Source organism: Panthera uncia, chromosome A2 (assembly GCF_023721935.1).
Source record: "Panthera uncia isolate 11264 chromosome A2, Puncia_PCG_1.0, whole genome shotgun sequence".
Taxonomy (NCBI): Eukaryota; Metazoa; Chordata; class Mammalia; order Carnivora; family Felidae; genus Panthera; species Panthera uncia.
The window spans coordinates 4,136,099-4,157,946 of record NC_064816.1 but is presented as its reverse complement, the minus strand read 5'-3'; the positions used below and the strand labels follow the sequence as shown (position 1 = coordinate 4,157,946).

Below are 21,848 nucleotides of genomic sequence, written 5' to 3'. Positions count from 1 at the left end.
TGTTAGATTCTGGGGACACAAAGAGGACCAAAACCGGATGAACTCTGTTCAGGAAGACAGTTGGAAAACCTAGAATTGTGCAAATGAATGCAAACTTAACAATAATGCAGAGACCCACAGAGTGCCAAGTGGTTTTGATGAGGAACCTGACGTGGGGAGGTCAGGAGAGGTTCCCCAAGTGGAGACAGGATCCCTCCACTTTCTTTTTTTTTTTTTTTTTTTAATTTTTTTTTAACGTTTATTTATTTTTGAGACAGAGAGTGACAGAGCATGAACGGGGGAAGGTCAGAGAGAGAGGGAGACACAGAATCTGAAACAGGCTCCCGGCTCTGAGCTGTCAGCACAGAGCCCAACGCGGGGCTCGAACCCATGGACCGCGAGATCATGACCTGAGCCGAAGTCAGACGCTTAACCAAATGAGCCACCCAGGCGCCCCAATCCCGCCACTTTCTATTACACTGCCCTACATTATGGATCTTCAGTCAGCCTCCCCTTCTCTATGTCCATTTCACTCATTGCTGCTTCCCTGGGAGGGCACAGAGTAGCTGCTCAATACATAAAGATTTATCAAGCAAATATTCTGCCCTGCTGAGAAGAAGGGACAGGAGGGTTCCATTGTCTCCGGAGCCTCCTGGGTGGTTCAGGTCTGCAGCTGACCAGTGTTCACCGAGTACTGGGGCAGCTGTGGCTGGGAGAGCCAATGCCCACCAATATCCACTAGGCTGCTGCTTCTCCAGACCCCTCAGCTAAAGACTGTGTTTCCCAAGACCCTTGATGCATGTGGTCATCTGGCTAAATCTTGAGCCATGGTATGTGGACAGAAGTGATGGAGGCCACTTTGGGATCATGCCTTTAACGGACGGGACATGACATTCATGGATAGGCAAGTTCGCAGGGACAGAAAGTGCAACAGAGGTTGCAAGGGGCTGGGGACGGGGGGGATGGGGAGCGACTGCCGATGGATAGAGTCTACCCTTGCAGCGATGGGAATGTCTTAGAACTGGGGGTGGTGGCTGCATAACATTGTGAATGTACTCAATGCCACTGGGTTGTCCACTTTAAGCTGGTTAATGGCTCATCTCATGTGAATTTTTCCTCAATTAAAATTCTTTTAATGTTTATTTATTTTTGAGAGAGAGAGAGCACAAGTTGGGGAGGGGCAGAGAGAGAGAGGGGGAGACACGGGATCCGAGGCAGGCTCGAACCCACACGGGGCTCGGACCCACGAACCGTGAGATCATGACCTGAGCCAGTCAGACACTTTCCCAGGTGCCCCCCTCAATTAAAATTTTTTTAATAAATAGGTTATTCTGACCCTGTGGCATGATTTATACTCAGAATGCACCCCATTAGAGCCACGAAAGGTCAGAGAGGCCAAGCCACTTGGCTGAGGTCACACAGGAAGCAAGTGGCAGAGGGACGCAAGTCCTGCCCAGCCCCGTAACTCTGCTCTGTCCCAGCTCTTCACAGAACATCTGGACTCTCAGAGAGTCTTTGAGTTGTGGCCCCCAGACCTGAGCAGCGCTTCCTCAATACGGCCTAGTAGCCGCACTGTGGTAGAACCGTCCCTGACTTTACTGATGGGAAATCAGAGAGGCTAAGTAATTTGCCCAGGGGCGCACAGCCGGTCAGAGGCAGGGCGTTTGAGAATGCCAGTTCTAGACCCACATCACTTCTCTGAGCCTCGCTCTGTCCTGGCCGACATGGAAATTCTTCCTACGGGGTGTCTGGGCTCTCCTTCTGTCTGTGTCCTCCAAACAATTAGCAAGGACCTGACCCTGCACATGCACAGCTCACAGGCCTCTAGTCCTGGCCCTGTCGGATCCTGTCTGTATTGAAAACGTTGGCGGTTTGTTCATCGTGGATTTTTGGCATTCGTCTTGTTTCTTTAACCTACTGCATTAAAGTGCTGTTCATCTTGGTGGCTGGTTGTTTGAGTGTTGCCTTGTTTTTGTTTTTGTTTTGGCTTCTCCTTAAATTTTCTCCCCTCACCCCAGCCCTGCATCCTATTTATTAACCCAGTTCATGTCTGTGACTGGTTGTTCTGGGAGCTGAAGTGGACCTTAACCTCTCTTAATATGATGATGGTAGCGGACTGTACAGCCATTTCCAGCCCCAGAAAGGGTGGAAAAGCAAAATCCCCTTTCCCAGACTCCTGCACAGCGGCAAGTGCTGCGTGACCATCTTGACCAATAAAACACAAGGGCAAGTCAGTCTCTGCCAGCACATCTGCTTTAAAGGACAAGCAGGAGGGGCGCCTGGGTGGCTCAGTCGGTTAAGTGTCCGACCTCGGCTCAGGTCATGACTTCACGGTTCGTGGGTTGGAGCCCCGCGTGGGGCTCTGTGCTGAACTCTTGCTCAGAGCCTGGAGCCTGCTTCCGATTCTGTGTCTCCTCTCTCTGCCCCTCCTCTGCTTGTGCTCTGTCTCACTCTGTCTCTCAAAAATAAATAAATGTAAAAAAAAAAATTTTTTTTTAAGGACAAGCAGGAAAGGAAAGATCACTGAGGTTTCTCCCTCCGTTCTTTTCTTCTGGAACGGAGATGTACTGTATGGAGCCATGGCAGCCATTTTGCAATCATGAAGCGACGGTTAAGGGGCACAAGAAAGAAGCCAGCAGCTTAAGACATTAAGATCCTGGGACCTTGATGGCAACAGTGAGTAGCTGAATCAATGCCAGCATCCATTTACATGTCAATTTCCCCTCTGGTGAGAAAAAAGTAACTCCAATTTTTTAAAGGTTTTATTTTTAAATAATCCCAACGCCCACTGTGGGGTTTGAACTCATAACCCTGAGACCAAGAGTAGTGCAGGTGCCCCAAGCCCCTATTTTAAAACCTGCTTCGGTTAGATTTTCTTTTAGATGCAGGTCAAATGCTAACTGCTATAATCTTCAAATGAGAGTTCTGGGCTGACTAGAAGTTAGCAGTTTATGATGGGTGTAAGTTATCTAGCTAAGTAATTAGCCCCAATTTCTCAAGACAAAAGTCTGAACCTCATTCGTGAGGCTCACATACTGTTGGTAGCAATGCATCAGTACAACTCTGTTGAAGAAAAACTTGACTGTGTTTGTCAAAAATTTAAAACATATATCCTTTTCCCCTATCCCTGTATTGAGTCAATTTAGTATTTGGTGGGGGGGGCTAACCCGTTACTTTTTTATATTTAAATTAATTCCTAGAGGCACCTGGGTGGCTCAGTCAGTTAAGCATCCGACTTCGGCTCAGGTCATGATCTCACAGTTCGTGAGTTCGAGCCCCGCGATGGGCTCCGTGCTGACAGCTCAGAGCCTGGAGCCTGCTTCGGATTCTGTGTCTCCCTCTCTCTCTGCCCCCCCCCCCCCCCCACACACATTCTCTGTTTCTCTCTCTCTATGAAAATAAACAAGTATATATTTAAAAAAAAAAAAAAAGGAAGTTGCTAAGAGAACAGATCTTAAAAGTTGTCACCCCAAGAAAAAAAATTCTAAGTACCTACAATGATGGTAACAGGATTTGTGATCACTTTGCAGTATATGCAAATAGAATTGTGTTGTACATCTGAAACTAATGTTATATGTCAGTTATATCTCAATAAAAAAAATAGGATGAAATAACAAGACAAAACAAAACAAAACAAAACAGAAACAAAGCCCGCAGGTTGAGGGCCGGATTTGGCCCACCGCGTGGCGCTTTGGCATTCTCGGCTGTAGACCAGCCTTGGTGATTTTCAGTTTTACTTTTTCCAGAGAAAAGTCGTTGCGTTTTGTCACAGCTCCCCCTGGTGGGAGCTTCCACATCTCTCTCTACCTTCCAGGCAGCCGAGACGGACTGTCCAGACGGGACTCCCCGCCATGGTGGTTTTAATTTATACATTGTTTCCCTGTTGTTCCAGTGTCAAAAAGATGAGAAAGGTTTATCCCGAAGTAACAGCCCCGTGTGCTGTCTCTGCTACTCAAATCCCTCCACTAGCAACCAACCCTTTTCAACACTGACTCTTTCCCCTGGTATTAACCTTACTTTCAGACATTATCTTTTTTGACTTCCTCTTAGGGCCTTGCTCTCGGACGATTTCCCACGCGCTTTAATATTTTTTCCATCATGTTTGCCTTAGGCCTACTGGTAGTTTTGTTTTGTTTTGTCTTTTCGTTTTGCCGTGTGCTTGAACACACAGGACAAAGATTGGCAAACTGCAACCATTAGGCCAAGTCCGGCCTTCTGCCTGTTCTCACAAATCAAGTTTTACTGGCACGTAGTCATGCCTGTTCATGTATTTCTTGTCTCTGGCTACTTTTTGTGCTGTAACAACAAAGATGCGTAGTTGCGACAGAGACCATAGGACCCCCGAAGCCAAAAATGTTTGCTATCTGGCCCCGAGAGAAAAAGTTTGCCAACCCCTGATATAGGGCAATACATCAGTTCTTTCTTTTCCCTCCTGGGAATCTTGGACTCTGAGCCCACCCTCCACTCAGTTCCATTCTTCCTGTCTGTTCTTATGGGGGATGAGGTCATGCTGGATTTGGGTGAGTCCTAAATTCAATGACTAGTGTCCTTACGGGAGAGACGCACAAGGAGCCGGAGGGGGGCTCCCAGTAGAGATATCTCCCGGCAAAGGCCCCCGTCCCCACATAATGTCACTTTTCATAATTTGTGAATGGCTTGTAAAATAATTCCTATCACCTGTCAACTATAATTTTACCCGTGGCACAACTTACAAAAGTTGTCATTTCTTTTTTTTTTTTTTTACTGTTTATTTATTTTGAGAGACAGCAAGAGAGGGTGAAAGGGGGAGGTGCAGAGACAGAGAGAGAGAGAGAGAGAGAGAGAGAGAATCCCAAGCCCCAAGACGTGGGGCTCGATCCCGCAACCCTGGGATCATGACCTGAGCCTATATGATGAGTTGGACGCTTTAGCGACCGAGCCACCCAGGCGCCCCTGTTTGTCATTTCTTATCAACTGTGTTTGCATACAAAGTTTCTTGCCAGTTGTGCCTATCAAGAATTGGAGGACAGGGCACCTGGGTGGCTCATTTGGTTGGGCATCGGACTCTTGATTTCAGTTCAGGTCATGATCTTATGGGTCATGAGTTCGAGCCCTGCATCGGGCTCTGCACCGACAGTGTGGAGCCTGCTTTGGGATTCTCTTTCTCTCCTCTCTCTCTGCCCCTCCCCTGTTCTCTCTTTCTCTCTCTCTCAAATAAATAAATTAATTTAAGAAAAAAGAGTTGGAGGAAACTGGGACCCATCCAAATGCCCATCAACAGGGGAGTAGATCGCTAAATCCTGGTGTATTCATACAATGCAATACTACTCACCAGTATTTTTTAGGGTGAATAAATGATGACTCAACAGTAGGAGTGAATCTCACAGACACAATTTTACACAAAGAATCAGGCACAAGAGAGTCCATTCTGTGTACTCCCGTCACCGTGAAGTCAAGAATGAGCAAAAGCCGTGTGGCGGCACAAGTCAGAATCATGGGCGCAGAGGTGTTAACTGGGAAAGGACGCGAGGGAGCCATCTAGAGGGCTGGCAGTGTTCCGGGGACAAAGGTCCACACACATGTAAAAAGTTACACATAGGTAAAAAATGAACAACTGTTCGCTTTGAGGTACATAAGTTATAGCCCAGGAAAAAAGAGAAGTGTAAAATGCTTTTTTTTTTAATTTCATAACATTCTCAAACAATTTGAAAAGACCATTAGCAAAATTTGTCCATCGGAAATGGGAGTTAGTGATTACAAGCATGGAAGTTAATTTAAAAAGTTATTCACCCAAGGGGCACCTGGGTGGCTCAGTCAGACTCCTTGGGATTCTCCGTCTCCCCCCCCCCCCCCCCCCTCCCCAGCTTGCACACACTCTCTCTCAAAATAAATAAATAAATGTTTTTTAAAAAAGAATTTTGGGGGCACCTGGGTGGCTCAGTCGGTTGAGCATCCGACTTCGGCTCAGGTCATGATCTCACTCACAGTTCGTGAGTTCGAGCCCCGCATCGGGCTCTGTACTGACAGCTCGGAGCCTGGAGCCTGCTTGGGATTCTGTGTCTCCCTCTCTCTCTGCCCCTCCCCCACTCATTCTCTCTCTCTCTCTCTCTCTCTCTCTCTCTCTCTCTCTCTCTCTCTCAAAATTAAATAAACATTTGGGGTGCCTGGGTGGCTCAGTCGGTTGAGCATCCGACTTTGGCTCAGGTCATGATCTCACTCACAGTTCGTGAGTTTGAGCCCCGCATCGGGCTCTGTGCTGACAGCTCGGAGCCTGGAGCCTGCCTCGGATTCTGTGTCTCCCTCTCTCTCTGCCCCTCCCCCACTCACACTCTGTCTGTCTGTCTGTCTCTCTCTCTCTCTCTCAAAAATAAATAAGCATTAAAAAATAAAAGTAAATCAAATGAAGAAGAATTTTTGACAGCTTTTGTCACCGAACTGTTTCTCTTGCCTGCTTTGTAAAACCCTTCCATGCCTCTTTCTATCCTCTCTCCTCCCCTTTGCCCTGTCATTCTCAGGCAATATGGAACGTTGGCATGGCCATTCTGTTCCCCTGCTTCCTGGTTGCCTAGAAGTGGTTAAGACTGAAAAAAATGGGATTTGAGGGGGAAAAAATGTGTTTGACGTGGATTCAGCCAGCCCTTGCGAAGGCTGTCCGAGGTCACAGCAGTTTGCTATGGAAATGATTCAGTATCGCGGAGAAATGTGGCAGCCAGTGGCCAGAAAGCCATGAGAAAAATAAGGATCTTGGTGGCACACAGGTGTTTTCCACACAAAATGCACGATTCAGAAGCTGCATCATTATGGAAATTGTCCTTTTGTGCCACCCTTGAAAGGATCAGATGCTCAGGTCTGTGCCAAAAAAGTGGCTTTTAAAACCTTCCCCCCACCAATTCCTAAATGGTCTTTAAAGTCCTAATAGCACTGGTTAATTAACAGCCATTAGTTAAATAAAAACAGTCAATTAGGAAGAAGCCCTTCTGGGAGGGAAAAAAAAAAAAAGTTTTAACAACCACCGAGGGGAAATCCTTTCAAGGAGATTTGGAAAGCTCCCAGAGGGATGTATTTCATACCATTCTTGGACTCAAAACTCATTTTTGGTGGTCCTGTGGTTTTACTGGTTAATTCTTTTCTTGTAAACATGTGGTGAAACTTTTTTTTAAATTTAATTTTTATTTGATCTTTCAGCCAAAGCTATCTTTTCGTTTTATTCTGCTTTTGGGTTTTTTTTTTACCCCCTCCCCCCCCCCCCCCCCCCCCCGCCAAAAAAACCCAAATCTGATTGGAATAGTAATGTTTGTGCTTGGAAATACAGACACACAGACATGCAGACAGCCTCAGCAGTACGAAAAGCTCTATGGAGAAAAGCTCAGCCTTTCTCCTCGTGTGTATGTTCCCTGAGGATGCTCACTCTCTTCCAGGAATGTTCTGTCCATAAGCAAGCAGGCTGCAGAAGAGCCACGAGACGTCCTGAGCAGAGGCCGAGCACATGGGTACCCACCCCCCCCCGGCTCTGTGGTTTATTAGCTCCGTGAGCTTTCTCCAAGGAGCCTCTGGTGGCAGTCACCAAGGCCAGGGCTCAGCAAAGGGGAGCAGGGACTCGCTGTCAATATCAATCTGTTTGCAACCCTATCCCTGAGTTACGGCACCTGGAGTGTTCCCGGGGACCTGGACCTTTCAGGTTTTAAAAAAAAAAACCAGGGGCGCCTGGGTGGCTCAGTCGGTTGGGCGTCCGACTTCGGCTCAGGTCATGATCTCGCGGTCCGTGAGTTCGAGCCCCGCGTCGGGCTCTGTGCTGACAGCTCAGAGCCTGGAGCCTGTTTCAGATTCTGTGTCTCCCTCTCTCTCTGCCCCTCCCCTGTTCATGCTCTGTCTCTCTCAGTCTCAAAAATAAATAAACATTAAAAAAAAATTTAAAAAAAACATTTAAAAAATCATTGCTCAGATATAATCCACATAACATAAACGCCATCGCATTAAAGTGTGCAAGCTGGTGGTTTTAGCATATTTGAAGTGTCACGTGCTCATTCCCATCGCTTAATTCCAGAACATTTTCACTACCCCGGAAGGAAACCCCCAACATCTGACCCCGTTACACAGGCCCTCAATTCCCCCTCTCCGGGTCCCTGCCAGCCGCTAATCCGATGTCTCGCGGGCACGGGATCCCACCTCTCGCGGCCTCTTGTGTCTGGTTTCTCTCACTGAGCGTCGTGTGTCCCGGGTTCGTCTCCGCGTGTCACCGCTTCTCTCGTTCTGGCTGCATCCTAGTCCACTGTGTAACTACACCCCGTTTGCTTCATCCGTTCAGCCGCCGGTGGCCATCTGGGTCCTTGCCACGTTTTGGCCCTTGTGCGTAATCTGCCACAGACACTCGTGGACCAGTTTTGGTGTGGACGAATGTTTCCCGTCCCTTTGGGCATTTACCTAGTAGGGTTGCTGGGTCATAGGAGAACTGGGTTGAGGTTTTCCGTTTAAACAGCGGGAAAGTCCCAGGGAAGCCAGGATGTGTTGGCCACAGCCTGTGAATGACGCCTCCTTGATGTCATTGGCCCTGGACCTTTCGTTGAGAGGACAAAGCAAGCAGGAATGCGTCCCATTCCCTCCACCGCCACCGGCTTTTCTGGTCCTGTGGCTTCCCATGCTGCAGACTCTGGTTCTGCCATTTTCCCTTTAAACCGTGCCCTGCGTGGTCCTCGGGAGAGCAGGGTGTGGTCCGAGTGGCTTCTCTAAGGAGGCAACACTTTCTCTCGGGAACCGACTGTAAGCGGAGGGCACAAGGGGAAATGTCAGCCTCTCCTTGGTCCGTTGAGGAGCAGAGGCCAATCCCTCTCCTCCATGGCTGTCCCCGATGCCCGGTGAGAGCAGGGGCCTGGCGCTCCTTTGGTAAGGGATCACTTGGGCCTGCATAGGGATCCTAGGAAGCAAGGAGTGATGGAACAGAAGGTTCAGTCCTGAGCTGAAGTTGCCTGCAGGAAGTTCACACGTGCCCCCTGCCCGGACGTGATCCGTAACCACCGCTTGGGCAGGGGGTCGGGCGATTGCACGATCCGTGGGAAAGCCACGGGTGGATCTGGGAGCAACTCCTGTGTGTGTTTCCTGGGTTGGAGTCAGAGGGTTCAAACCCTTCCTATCAGCACAGAATTGCATTCTCTTCCTCTGTGATATTCCGCTCGTGGGAGAACCGCTTCACAGTCTCCGCCCATCTCACCTTAAGAGATTCGAGCAACGAAAGAATGGAAAGCAGGGTCTCTGGAGATGTTTGCGACACCAGCTTCCTCAGCAGCTTTGTTCACAGCAGCCAAGAAGTGGGGCGACCTGTGTGTCCATCCGTGGACGAAGGATGAACGCAACGTGGTCTGTCCACACACTGGAATATGATTCTGCCTCAGGCCATCCTGACACCTGCTGCATCACAGACGGACCCTGAGGACATTACACTCAGAGAGGGAAGCCAGACACAGAAGGACACAACCTGTGTGGCCCCACGCACAGGGGGAGTGGCGTCCACAAAGACAGAGAGTAGATGGTGGGGGCGGGGGTGGGGAGTCCGTGTTTCATGGGGACAGAGTCTCAGGTTGGGGAGATGGAAAGTTCTGGAGACGGATGGTGGGGGTGGCTGCACAACAGTGTGAGTGTCCCGGATGCCACTGGACTGTACATGAAAAACGGTTAAACTGGTAAATTTCATGTATATTTTATCTCAAGTTTTAAAAACTCTTTAAAAAGAAAGATTTGGGCGAGATTCCTGCACATGTGCTGTCCTACCACCCGTTTATTCAACAGCGATTTAGTAAAAGGAACAGCTGTGCTCCGGGTTCGATTCTAGAGCAGGGCTCCTGAGCCTCGTAGCCTCCTCTCCCCCATTCATGACTGCGCCAGCTCTGCAGGGACACAGAGCAGGGGACTTAGCCATGCCGGGGAGGGTGCCCAGGGGGGCATCACACACACCAGCTCCCACCACGTGCCTGGCTGGCTGCGTCCAGTTCCGCACCAGGGCCCTGGGGAGTCTTACCGCCTGGGGGAAGGCCTCCCCTCTGCCCCCCACCCCCCGTGCTGTAGAGGGAGCAGCCAGGGCTGGAGTGATGTCAGGAAAGAGAGGACCCGGGATGTGTGCTGGGACCTCACATTCATGGATTTCATGTCCGAAGACATTTCAAGGCTTTCAGCAGGAAGATTGTTATGTTTTATTTTTTTATTTGGTTTTCTTTTAATGTTTATTTTTGGCAGAGAAAGAGAGAGAGAGAGCAGGGGAAGGGGCAGAGAGAGAGGGAGACACAGAATCCGAAGCAGGCTCCAGGCTCCGAGCTGTCAGCGCAGAGCCCAATGTGGGGCTCGAACCCATAAACCGTGAGATCATGGCCTGAGCTGAAGTCGGCCACTTAACCGACTGAGCCACCCAGACGCCCCTCATTCCTATGTCTTTTATTCGTTTTAGTGTTGTTGTAAACAGAACTTTTTTTTTTTTTTTTTTAAATTTCATTTTCAGGGGCACCTGGGTAGCTCAGTTGGTTAAGAGTTCGACTTTGGCTCGGGTGATAAACTCGTGGCTGTCAGGCTGGCTGCTGTCAGAGTGGAGCCTGCTTTGGAACCTCTGCCCCCTCTCTCTCTGCCCCTCGCTCACTTGCACTGTCTCTCAAAAATAATAAACGTTAAAAAAAAAGAAATTTAATTTTCATTTTCTTAAATGTTTATTCACTTTTTGAGAGACAGAGAGAGACAGAGCATGAGTGGGAGAGGGGCAGAGAGAGAGGGAGACACAGAATCCGAAGCAGGCTCCAGGCTCTGAGCTGTCAGCAGAGAGCCTGACGTGGGGCTTGAACTCACAGACTGTGAGATCATGACCTGAGCCAAAGTCAGAGGCTTAACCGAGTGAGCCACCCAGGCTCCCCAAGAAATTTCATTTTCAGACTGTTCATTGCTAGTGTATAGAAAAACAATTGAGTTTTGTATATTGACCTTGTATTCTGCAACCTTGCTGAACTCATTGATTAGTTCTCAAAGAATGTTAGAATGGCCTCACAGAGTATTCTTTACTCTTCTGACTTTAATAATAATCTGGGAAGGATTGACATTAATCTTTCTTTATTTTTTTTAAAGTTTATTCATTTATTTGAGAGAGAGAGTGCATGCGCTCGAGCAGGGGAGGGGCAGAGAGCGGGGGAGAGAGAGAATCCCAAGCAGCCTCCGCACCGTCAGCATGGAGACCAATGTGGGGCTCGAACTCATGAACCTTGAGGTCACGAAAGGTCACCTGAGCCGAAACCAAGAGCCAGATGCCCAACCAACTGAGCCGCCCCTAATTTTTCTTTAAATAGTTGGTAGAATTCACCAGAGACACCATCTGGTCCTAGGCTTTTCTTTGTGGGAGGTTTTTTGATTACTCATGCGATTTCTCTATTTGTCATAGGTCCACTCAGATTTTCTATTTCTTCTTGAGTCACTTTCTAGGAATTTGCCCATTGCATCTGGGATATCTAATTCGCTGGCATACAGTCGTTCACAGTATTGCCTTACCATGTTTTCTGTTTACATAAAGTTTGTTGTAACGTCCCCTCTTTGACTCCTGATGTGAGTAATTTGAGTCGTCTCTTTTTTTTTATCCCGATCTGTTGAGTTCAAGATTTGTCAGCTTTGCTGATCTCTCCAAAGGACTAACTCGTGATCTTCTTAATTCTCTGATTTTCTCATCTCTGTTCCATTCATTCCTACTCTAATCTTTATTATCTCCTTCCTTCCGCCAGCTTTGGGTTTAGTTTCCTTGTATTTGCCATCTTAAGGTGGAAGATTTTCTCTCTTTTTTAACATAAGTGACTATAGCTATAAATAGTCCTGTACTTTAGCTGAATCCACAAGTTTTGGTATGTTGTGTCATTTTCATTCATCTCGAAGTATTTTCTAACTACTCTAGTTTCTAATTTTCTAATTCCTAATATTTCTGATTCCAAAGTACTTTCTAATTTCTCCTCATTTCTTCTTTGAGATAGCTGAGTCTTACATGTGTCAAATGGTTAAGAAAAACATACACATTACTGTAAATACGGCATCAAGTTGGGACAGACTTGAATTTTCAAAACACAAGTTACATCGGAATGGGCTGTACAACGTGGCTTACAAGACACCTCCCATCACGCCCTAAAACTTTATCACTCAGCTCCTCACATCCAGTCCATCAGAATGTTCTCCAAAAATGTACAGTCCAGGAGAACTGTAACAGTCTCCTGAGATCTCTTGCTCTGTCTTTCTTGTGTCCTTCAATCTGGCCCCCATGTGGTGAGCTTTTAAAATCACAGATCACAAATCTGGTTCCATCTCCCTCCTGCTTAAAGCCCTCCCATGGCTTCCCAATCTGATGAGGAGCCCTTCCTATGGCCTGGCAGACCTTAAGTGAAATGACTCCCTCCAACCCCTGACTCACCACCCCCCACCCACTTATGCCCTCCCCATTCCTTCAGCTCCAACCATACCCAGTGATCTGTTGTTTATTTAAAACGAGTTTCCACACCAGGGATTTTGAATTCTTGATAATTTCCTTTCCCTCTTCCTCATTATTCCAACATTGGCCCGAATGTCACCCTCTCAGAGAGACCTAGGGTGACCAGCTCTTCCTGTTGGGTCCAGGAACTTCCTCTATTGAGCACTGAAAATCTCACATCCCGGGAAACCCCATAATCTCAAACCATCCAGGATGGTTGGTCACTCTTGAGAGGCCATCCCTGGCTACTCTATCCAAAATAAGCCCCACCCGCTCACCCCCAAGTTACTGTCCTATCCCTTTTCCTGCAAGCCTGGGAATTGTGTCCCTAGCACCTAGAATGGCGTCTGGCAAATAGTAGGCAAACAATACATATTTTGACTAAATTAATAATTGAAGGAAAGGAACTGATCCCTGCAGTCCTAAGCTTAAGGCTCCATCATACAGGTTATTTGCAGGAAGCAACCCACTAGACAGTGGCCAAATCAATTCGGCAGGTCACCATCAAGCATTTTCATTAAAATGAAAAGAATAGAAAAGATCAAGCACTGCCTCAAGTATCATGCTTTGAAAATTTTGTTTTAGTTATGATGTGTTTGTGTGGACTGGGCCTTTGAGTCAAATGTATTTCCTGCTGTGATTCTGTGGTCAAAAACATTTGAAAACCACCCATCTAGTGGTCAAATGCATGGACTTCGGTACCAGACTGCTGAGATTTGAAGCCTTACAAGCTGTTTGGCATTGGACAAATTCACTCATACTTTCCAGACCTCAGTTCCCTGATCTGTAATATGGGGGTAAATGCATATCGCATTTCTTGGGAAATGAATGTGAGATTCAACCGAGTCAGCATACAAAAAATGTTTAGATCAGTTTCTGGCACCTAAGAACAATTTAATCAGCGCTCACTAATATGATTATTTGTTGAGTGAATGGATGAATGGATGAATGATCAGGGCTGAGGTCTAATCTTCCTTTAAATTGCCCTGCTTGTTTCTTCCCCAAACAAGTTTTCTCTCCCGGTGTTCCAGCCCCTTCCCCCGAATAACTATATATGTTTACTTATTTATTCAGTTTATTGTCAGCGTTCCCCCATTAGACTAAAAGCTCTAGGAGAGGCTGGATTGTTTGTCCAATGTGTAGTTGGATTTACAATCTAGGGATGGGGGGGTGGTGAGAAGGGAAGAGGGTTGGCAAACATTTTCTTGTGAATGGCTGGGTGGTAAATATTCTAGGTTCTGCTTATGCCATTCCATTTTTGTGCAACGAATAAACTTTTCACTATGCAACTCTTGTCCATGTAGTGTGAAAACAGCCTTCCACAGTTTCTTAAAGGATGGGCCTGGCTGTGTTCCCATAAAACTTTATTTACAAACACAGAGACATAATTTGGCCCAAAGACCACAGTTTGCCAACTCTTAAAGATATTGAAATACTGGATTCAGTAATACAAGAGTTTCATATAGATAACACAAAATTCTTCTTTTGACTGTTTTAAACCACTTAAAAAATATTCTAAAACTCTCGGCTTGTGGTCCATGAAAAACAGGCGGCGGGTAGGATTTGGGCCGCAGGTCGGAGTTTGCTGATCCCAGACTCAGACTGTGTTCGCATGTCCGGTAATCATTTGTGGAAGAAACTAAGGCCCCATTAGAGTCACCGAAACTTAGCCTTCCCGGAGCAGCGCCACCCACCGGGGGGCCACGCGCGCTTCCCGCTCGCCAACCCTCCGAGCCGTGCGCGCCTCCTGCCAAGCCCCGCCCCCCTCCGCGGCAATTGGTCGAGACTCGCCCTCCTCCTCTCCAGGGAACGCCCCTCCTGACAGGCACTGTGGACAGCCAATGGTGTGCCGGAGGACCTTACGCCCCGCCCCCCTCGTGCCCTCTGGAGGCGGGCGTGGGCGGGCCGTTGAGGGGTGGGGCGTGGAGCCTGGTAACCGTTGCCGGTAACAACGCCCCGCCCCATCGCGGCGGGCGGGCAGGCGGGCAGGCGCGCGAGGCTGGCGGGCGGGCGGCGAGAGCGGGAGGAGGAGCGGCTGCCGCCGCCACCGCCGCCGCCATAGAGACTGTAGCCGTGGAGACTGTTACTTACCAACGGGGACCAACACGCAGCAGCCGCTGCTGCCGCCGCGGGAGCTGCTGCCCGAACTCCCGGCCCGAACTCCAGGTGACCGATGCGACCGCCCCAGGCCCTGCCGGGCCGGGGGAGTGCGGGGGGCGGCGGGGGTCCGGCTTGGGGGGGGGGGGGCGGCAGGCAGGCGGTGAGGCCCCCAGCCGCTCACCCCAAACGTCCGGGACGGCGCGCCCGCGGGACCCGCCTCCTTAGCCCAGTTCCCCAGGCGCGGCCGAGTTTGGGGGCGCCCGGGAACCCCCCCTTCTTTTAGCCAAACCCGGGGACAAGTGGGAGCCCATCGCTTCGCTGTTCGAAAAACTTCCCGAGTCGCGGGCCCCCGAGACCCCACTCTCAACTGTTACCCTCGAAGGCCACGAATTGGGTGCGCCCGAGGCCCCTCAAACTTTTACCTTCAAATTCCCAGAATTGGGGCTTCTGGGAACCTCCTGTTACTTTTATTCCCCAGATCCTTAAATTGAGGGCGCCCGGGCACCCCTCTCTCACTTTCTCTCAACTTCTTGAAACCATCTCAAGCCCTTACGTTAAACTCTCTGAATTGGGGGCTCCTGGGGAACCCCTCTTCTCTTTTAGTCCCCAAATATCCGAAATTGGCGTTCCGGGGGCCCCTCTCTCACTCTTCGCCCCATACTCCTGAATCGGGGAGGGGGCCTGGAAGATTCGTTTTCACCTTTGCCCCAATTTCCTGGGTGTGGGGTGTCCGGGGGACTGGCTGCTCGTTAGCGAGTTTGAGGGCTCCCCTGGAATCCTTCTCACCCTTTAGCCAGAAGTCGATGCGCTCGTCTTGGGGGAAACACACGCCCCCCTCACGTTTTCGCCCCAAACTCGCCGATAATCGGACTTCCCGGGGACCTGTTTCTCACCTCTTGAGGTCTTGAGCAAAGATCCTCGCGGCTAAGGCTCCTCGGACACTCCTCCCCTCTCTCCCTTTGAACCCCCATTCCTGAGTTTGGGCGGGGGGGGGGTCCGCCAGTGCTTCCACGCCCTTCGGGAAGCTCCTTCGCACACCCGCAGCTCCCCCATTTGGACTGATCTCCAAGCGAGAGAAGAGTTTCACCAAAAGTTTGTTGTTGTTGTTGTTGTTGTTGTTGTTGTTTTTAATGTATCAATTTATGATTTTGTTTAAAGAGCCCAACTCGTGGCCCAAACTGCTCAGTGACACTTTCTCTTGAGATTGTGCGAGTGCGTGTGCGTTTGTGAATTTAAACCCCACCCCTGAACACCCCCTCCCAAACGCGCACTTGCACGCGCGCGCGCACACACACACACACACACACACACACCCAAACGCTCTAGTCCTCTCCCGGCCCCCTGGGACGAGCCACGGCGCTCCCTCCCGCTCAGTCCCCGCTGGCTGTTCTCGGCTGCTGCACCGGCAAAGTTGGGTTTCCCGATCCCAGTGGCTATTTCAGGGGCCCCTGAGGCCGAAGTTCCCCTGCCATTCCGGCGGAGGCGGGGGTGGTTCATCGTCCTAATTTTAACCTCCCGCTTGCCCCGCAGGAATGAGGGAGGGCGTCCAGGTCCGCTTCTGGATGCTTTCCTTACGCGGCCCCCCAACGCGCAGAGCACGGACGCACGCACGCACGCACAACTGCACAACTACCGTCTTGCTGGGCGCCGCGAACTGTCAGTGCAGAGCACCCCCCCCCCCAGCGGTTTCCCCTCCCGGCCTTGCCTCCGCCAATCCAAAATATCAAACCTTATACAAGACTCGGTTTCCACTGAGATTCCAACTAAATCATTCATTACGGTAATGGTAATAATGACGCAGAACAGCAACAACGAAAACTTTTTTTTTCCTTGCACATATCGTCAACATGTTCTTATCATTTGGCTACCTGTTCTTTCTCTCCCTCAAGTTTAAAAATAACCTTAGAGTTGGTTCCTCACCTGCTCTTGCCAGAGAAGTGAGGAGGAGAGTGTATGGTAAGCGCCTTCCCCTCTCCTCCCCCCCTCCCCCCACTTCTCAGCCTGGCCCAGCACCCCTGCCACTCCACCAGGAATCTGATTTCCTTAATCACTGATCACTTTGGACCCGGACAGGCTTGGTGAAGTATCAGAGGGGATTTGGTAGCTTTTAAAAAAAAGACTTCCTACAACACGATGGACAAACGTAACTGCTCCTGTGGTCCTGTGATATTCCGGCTGATTTCGGCTGGGAATGAGCTCAGAAACCGTTGACCTCCGCAGTAAAAGCGAAACTAAATTATTTAGCCCCTTAGGTACATTCCTCTCTTGTGCCAGATAAGCTGCTGAGAAGCTCCAAAGGGGCATCTGGGAACAGGGCGACAGAGTTATGAATTACACCGGGCAACAGAACAAGTCCTTTGAAACTCAGCTGATATTTGCATTCTGGGTGAAGGGCACGCATTGCCTCAATATCCATCTTTTAGCCATGCTTACTTATCACCCAAGTGCTGCCGGGAGGGAGCCATTCTCCAGAGATACAGATCCTGGGAAATTGTTTATCTGGATCTCATTCCTTGGAGCTAAATTGTAGTTTCAGACTCGAGTTAAAATTAAGTTCATATTAAGGCAATATTTAATTAATTGAACTTTAACTAATATTGTAACTGAGTCAAAATTTTGAAGGTACTGGTGGGATTTTTTAAAATAATCACTCGCGATTGTTTTGCTCGTAAAATTCCACGGCCTGTAGGAACCATATCTTACAATATATTTGGCCCTTTGTAATTAATTGCAAGTTGACCACTTGTTTAAATAATGTACCTCCCCCACCCACCGCCCCACCCCAGACACCTACTTACTTGTAAAATGTGGACTATTTGAAAGGCAAGGGAAGTTCGCAGAGAGATCTTCTGGCTAGTTGGGACCCTCACTGAACTTGGGGACAGGAAAGTACAAGTCCTGATCCAGTGTCCGAAACCCCTGGCCCGATATGCAGGCAGCAAACACATCCATGTCGTTTGAGTTTTCCAACCAAATGGGTAGATAAGGACCATAAGCAACCTCAAGCCAGTTCGGGTTAGAGTCTGCCAAATTTACCAAAAAGCTTCCAGATTTCAGAGCTCTTTGGCTATCAGCACTGTTATAAGGGATTGTGGACTTACATATTTAAAAAGACGTTTCCACTCCCTTTCTAGAATTTAAATGGTGAGCAGCTCTGCCACAGGTCATGTTCTCTAGACGAGTGCCTGGCACACTTAATTTGCCGAATGAGGGAGTGAGTGAATACGCACTGAAAATTAGAGAGAAAGCTGAGAACCACCTACGTGCTTCTTGGAAGCCGCAGGAGCCACAAAGGAATTCTTACGGGGGGGGGGGGGGGGAGAAGAGGGAAGACTTTAGGAGAGGAAGACCCAGAATCAAGTGTGTGGGGGACAAGGAGTAGGTGAAGGAGGCTGGGAAGAAGAACCAGGGATCTGCGCCTGGGAAGCATGGTCTGCCTAAGGTGATGAGTGGGGGCACCGGACCCTCAGGCCTTCCGAGCAGAGAAGTCTGCCCAGCTACTCGCCGCACACATCAGGTGGATTCTGACAGGCAGCTTAAACACAAGGTGGCCAAACGGAGCTCCCGAAAGGCCCCACGGTCTCCTGCAGGCTCCACGCCCGCTGGCTTCTTCCGCTGGCTTCTCCTGGTTGATTTGGAGTCGCCCCGTGTTCTTTTTCTCGTAAGCCATCAGCAAATGCTCCGGCTCCACTGTCAGTGGGGACCTAGAATCTGAGCACGCCTCACCACCCCCGCCGCCAGCCCCCGCTCCGGGCCACCCGCACCTCTTGCCCAGATGATTCCAGCCCGCTAACCTGGCGGGGGCATGTTCCCTCCTGTTGCGTATCCCTCAACTCCAGACCCTCCCACGGCTCCCATCTCACTAGGAGCCGAGGCCGGCCTCCTCCCACCCTGGGCCTCTCCAACCCGGGACTCCTTGGCCTCATCGCTGACAGTGATCCTGTTCCTCAGGCCTCTTCACCCCTGCAGGCCTCTTGGAAGCCCCTCGAGCCTTCTGTCTGGAAAGCTCTTCCCGCGTGTAATTGGGGGGCGGTGCTCTCCCACCTCCTCCAGGCCTTCTCTCAGACGTCACCCTCCCAGACCACCCCTCCAAAGTGACACACTCTTAGCCCCCTTGCCTTTCTCGTTCCTTAGCATTTATCGCTCACGTGCCAGACATAATGCGCATTTATTTTCTTACCACCATTTCGTCAGAAGGTCAGCTCCTTAAGGGGAGGAAGCTGTGTGTTTAATTCACTTCTCTTTCCTCCGAGCTGAGCACAATTCTGGCACCGAGTAGGCACTCAAGCACGTTTGTTAAATGAATCGTTTCCTGCATACCTACAGGGGAAGCCCATGTGGAAACTGAGAGTTGCTGCTCAACTTGCCATATGTCGCCGCCCGTGTCTGTCTTGCAGCAGCTTGGGTGGGACGCGTGGGGGGCAGAGGGAAGAATCAAGGGGAAACCGTAGACCCGGGCCGGGACCCAGCAGAGAAGGGCTAGCGTGTGGTGTCTCCGCCGCTTAGCTCGGGGGCTCCAGGCAGGGTGTGGCATCCGTGAAACAGATGACGATGGTGCTACGGTCACCATGTTAGAAAGATTACCGCTATTTAGCACAGGGCCTGGCCCAGAGCAGGTGCTGCCCAGAGACTAGCTGTGAACTATTCTTATCACAATGGTTATTATTACGATTAGGGAGCGAACGGGCAGCAGGGCCTGGGATCACGTTCTTGGTTGGGTTTTCCGACCAGTACAAGCGCGAGGAGGCCTTCGGGACGTGGGTTTCGCCCGATGGAGTGGATGAGCCTACGCTGTCTGTCTGCGGGCGAGGAAGGCCCTCCAGTGAGTGGAGAGGCGGGCTGGTACCAATACATCATCCCGCAAGCGTTAAGTACGCGGCAAAAACACAAGCAACCAAAGCGACTGGAGCTCTTCCATTTTGGTTGTGGCGTGGGCCCGTCTCCGCTTCGTGCCCACACGTCATCGTTTCGGGTGAGCTCTGGCAAGTGGCCAGCTCTGCACACGGACGTTTAAAAGCCGGTTTCCCTTCTCTGTTACCGCTGGCCCTTGGGCGCCGTCCTGGCCGAAGTCCGGAAATCAGCCGCTCGGAGGTGAGAAGCGGCCCGCCCTTCGTGCCAGGACTCGAGTTAGGCCCTCAGGAGCAGACAGCCTGGCCTGGCTCCTTGCTGTGTTTCCTTCTCTTTTCCCGAAACGCATTCCTGCCTTATGATACACAGGGCTCGTGTGCCTGAAAACGCCGTTGGTATGCCCTGGCAGCTCCCAATTCTCATTCTAAACATTCTGGAGTTCTGTGGCTTCCTGGGAAATACAGTTGACCTCCCAAACCTGTAAGTGGTGCATGCAGCAAGTGGGTGTCAGACGCCGTGAGTCAGACCACACCTGCCGTAGTCTGCTTTAGGAAGGAAGGAAGGAAGGAAGGAAGGAAGGAAGGAAGGAAGGAAGAGAGAAAGGAAGGAAGGAAGGAAGGAAGAGAGAGAAAGAAAGAAAGAAAGGAAGGAAGGAAGAAAGGAAGAGAGAGAAAGAAAAAGAAAGGAAGGAAGGAAGGAAGGAAGAAAGGAAGAGAGAGAAAGAAAGAAAGAAAGAAAGAAAGGAAGGAAGGAAGAAAGGAAGAGAGAGAAAGAAAGAAAGAAAGAAAGGAAGGAAGGAAGGAAGAGAGAGAAAGAAAGAAAGAAAGGAAGAAAGAAAAGAAAGAAAGAAGGAAAGAAAGAAAAAATCATACAGCCAATTAAAAATAGGTTGTCGTACTTACACGGAAGGCCTGAGACAATGATTCTTTGTCATGCACTCTGTAATGAAGCCCAGACGTGCTATATGCAGTAAGCCTATTTCTACTAAGATCTCCACGGTTATTTTGAGCCTGTGTGTGTGTGTGTGTGTGTGTGTGTGTGTGTGTGTAAGAACTCGGCCACTGGGTCCCGGGGAGCTCTTCAGGAGGTGACAGTTGAGCTGAGACTGAAATGCTGACGGGGAGCAGCCCTGTGGAGTTCAGAGGAAAGAGCCTTTCCAGGCATGGGGTGGATGTGGGGGGTCAGGTGCAAAGGGCCTGTGGCTGGAGGACACAGCTGGGCCTGGGCAAGGCAGAGAAAGGCAGCCATGTGGTTGATGCCGGTGACATCTCTGTGGGGCAGGCATTTGGGTGGGGACAGTCCTGGCGTGGCTGTGTTTCCAGGAACCTGCGAGCGGCCCTGACCAGCCGAGTACAGGGTACAAGGGAGATGACATTGGAGAGAGGAGCAGGTGTCGGCAAACGACAGCCCTCAGGCCCATTCCAGCCTGCAGCCTGTTTTTGTGAGTGAGGTTTTATTGGAACGCAGCTCCGCTCATCTATGTACTGTCTCTAGCTGCTTCTGCGAGGCAACGGCAGAGTCCAGTTTTTGCGAAAGAAGCAGAATGTGACCAGCAACACCTGAAATATTTACCACCTGGGCCTTTAGAGGAAAAGCGTGCCGAGCCCTGGCTGGACATGTGGGTCTTGTCTCTGGCGCTGGGCTGAGAGCCGCTTCTGGGGAAGCAGCTTTGTGGTCACGTGTGATTTTGGAGGGTGCGTCGGAAGGCTTCGAGTCTGGAGGCAGGCAGGGGAGAGGAGGTTGTTGCCACGGTCCGTGCGTAAGGCGACAGGGGCCTGCCCGACAGCACCGGCCAGGGGGCTCTGGGGAAGGCTGAGCGGCCAGGTTCTCAGAGGCTCGGGGACTTCCGGACTCGCTGGGTCGAGGCGCAGGGAGGGCGATTCTCAGCTGTCTGACGTTGGGGGGTTCTGGTAGAACGTGTCACTGCAGTGAGTCAGGGGCCACGGGAGAAGCTGGTGCTGGGCAGGGGAAGTAATGAGTCCCGTCGTGGGCGCGGCCAGCTTGAGGTGTCTTTGGGACATCCTGCTGGGGATGGCTTTGCAGTGGGCAGCCGATCGCAGGGTGTGGAGCCGATGGGGGTGGTCCAGGCCAGGGGTTAGCATGTAGGAGCTGTCGGCACACAAATGGTCACTTCAGTCACGAAAACGCATGGGACCATCCAAGGAGAGGGTGCAGAGTGAGAACAGAAGGCCAGAGCCGTCAACATCCAAGAAGCAGGAGCCAATGAAGAGTCAGCAGAGGAAAGTGGTTTTTTCAATTGTGGCAAAGTACATGGATCGCATAAAATTCACCATCGTACCCGTTAAGTGTGCAATTCAGCGGTACTAAGTGCATTCACGTGGTGTGCAGCCATCCCCACTGTTGCCAAAACTTTTTTGTCGCCCCAAATGGAAGCTCTATTCCTGGTAGCAGAAACTTTCAGTTCCCTTTCTTTCTTTCTTTCTTTCTTTCTTTCTTTCTTTCTTTCTTTCTT

At 50.2% G+C, this 21,848-nt stretch overlaps 1 protein-coding gene across 4 annotated transcripts in view; it reads left to right on the top strand.

Annotated features, from left to right (window-relative positions):
* Positions 1–14,375: 14,375 nt before the first annotated feature.
* The window catches only part of RFX2 (regulatory factor X2), a 90,376-nt gene continuing 82,903 nt past the window's right edge, over positions 14,376–21,848 (top strand). For all 4 annotated transcript variants that reach the window (XM_049639724.1, XM_049639723.1, XM_049639722.1 and 1 more), the window contains exon 1: positions 14,376–14,593. The gene's annotated coding sequence lies outside the window, so the exon portion shown is untranslated. The remainder of the gene's footprint in view (positions 14,594–21,848) is intronic.